Here is a 2,378-nt window from a genome sequence, read left to right on the forward strand (position 1 = left end):
TTTTGTGCAGTCTGCTATTTCATCGTTAGCGACGATGTCCCCTCAGTGACCAAGAACCATGGATTACAGGCACTATCCGCACTGAGATAAAGGCTTGAGCTACTGCTTACAAAGAACAGGACTCAGACATGGAAGCATACAAGAAAGCCCACTATGACCTCCGATTAGACATCAAACATGCAAAAGGAAAATATAGGAGAAAGGTGGAATCCTATTACACCGGCTCCGACGCTCGTCGTATGTAGCAGGGCTTGCAGACGATAACAGATTACAAAGGGAAACCCAGCAGTGAGCTGCCCAGTGATGCAGAACTCCCAAACGAGCTAAATGCCTTCTCTGCTCACTTCGAGGAAAACAACACTGAGTCTTGCGTGAAAGCCCCTGTTCCAGATGACCGTGTGATCTCACTCTCCATGGACTATGTGAGAAACCTTTAAACAGACCAACACTCGCAGACGGAATACCACAGTGCCTTCACAAAGCATGCGCAGACCAGATGGCAAGTGTCTTCACAGACATTTTCAATCTCCTCCTAACATGTTTCAAGCTGACTACCATTGTCCCTGTTCCCAAGAACTCCAACATCATCCCAGACACCCTGGACCCACCCCAATTTTCATATCGCCTCAACAGATCCACAGATGATGCAATCTCAATTGCACTTCACACTGCCTGCTCCCACCTGGACAACAGGGGAAATAACTGTGAGAATGCTGTTCATAGACTACAGCTCAGCGTTCAACACCATAGTCTCCTCCAAGCTCATCTCTGAACACCTCCCTCTGTTACTGGATCCTTGACATCCTGACGGGCCGACACAGGTAATGAGGGTTGGTACAAGACCTCCGCCACGCTGACCCTCGGGGGCCCCTCGGGTGTGTGCTTAGACCCTCCTGTACTCCCTGTTCACCCACGACTGGTGGTCACGCATGACTCCAACACCATCAACAGCAAAAGCATTTGCCTATGTCAATCTACTATCCCCCATAGTACAAAGGTTGACCTATTCTGTTCTGTGCGAGAAATAAATATTCCAAACATAGTCTGGGACAGTGGTGGGATGCGATAGAGCCCAAATTAATGAAACCACTAGCATAAAAAAAAACATTTTTATGCAATGCGGCTAATGCAACAGCCTCAAATTGCAGTCCAAATAAATGCTTCCAGAGAGTTCAAGTAACAGACACATCAACATCAACTGTTCAGATGAGACTGAATGAATCAGGCCTTCATGGTCAAATTGCTGCAAAGAAACCACTAGTAGAGGACACCAATAATAAGAGACTTGCTTGGGCCAATAAACAAGGACAAAAGACATTAGACCGGTGGAAATCTGTCCTTTGGTCTGATGAGTCCAAATATGAGATTTCTGGATCCAACCGCCGTGTCTTTGTGAGGCACAAAGTAGGTGAACGGATGATCACTACATGTGGTTCCCACCGTGAAGCATGGAGGAGGAGGTGTGATGGTGTGAGGTATGCTTTGCTGGTGATACTGTCTGTGATTTATATAGAATTCAAGGTACAGAAAATCACATTGTAGGCTTTTTAATGAATTTATTTGCAAATTATGGTGGAAAATAAGTATTTGGTCAATAACAAAAGTTTATCTCAATACTTTGTTATATACCCTTCATTGGCAATGACAGAGGTCAAACATTTTCTGTAAGTCTTCACAAGGTTTTCACAGTATTTTGGCCCATTCCTCCATGCAGATCTCCTCTAGAGCAGTGATGTTTTGGGGCTGTTGCTGGGCAACACGGACTTTCAACTCCCTCCAAAGATTTTCTATGGGGTTGAGATCTGGAGACTGGCTAGGCCACTCCAGGACCTTGAAATGCTTCTTACGAAGCCACTCCTTCATTGCCCGGGCAGTGTGTTTGGGATCATTGTCATGCTGAAAGACCCAGCCACGTTTCATTGTTTCACCACGTTTCACTCAAAATCTCACGATACATGGCCCCATTCATTCTTTCCTTTACACGGATCAGTCATCCTGGTCCCTTTGCAGAAAAACAGCCCCAAAGCATGATGTTTCCACCCCCATGCTTCACAGTAGGTATGGTGTTCTTTGGATGCAACTCAGCATTCTTTGTCCTCCAAACACAACGAGTTGAGTTTTTACCAAAAAGTTATATTTTGGTTTCATCTGACCATATGACATTCTCCCAAATCTTCTTCTGGATCATCCAAATGCTCTCTAGCAAACTTCAGACGGGCCTGGACATGTACTGGCTTAAGCAGGGGGACACGTCTGGCACTGCAGGATTTGTTACTTTGGTCCCAGCTCTCTGAAGGTCATTCACTAGGTCCCCCCGTGTGGTTCTGGGATTTTTGCTCACCGTACTCGTGATCATTTTGACCCCACGGGGTGAGATC

Source organism: Oncorhynchus tshawytscha, linkage group LG09, assembly GCF_018296145.1.
Source record: "Oncorhynchus tshawytscha isolate Ot180627B linkage group LG09, Otsh_v2.0, whole genome shotgun sequence".
Lineage (NCBI taxonomy): Eukaryota > Metazoa > Chordata > Actinopteri > Salmoniformes > Salmonidae > Oncorhynchus > Oncorhynchus tshawytscha.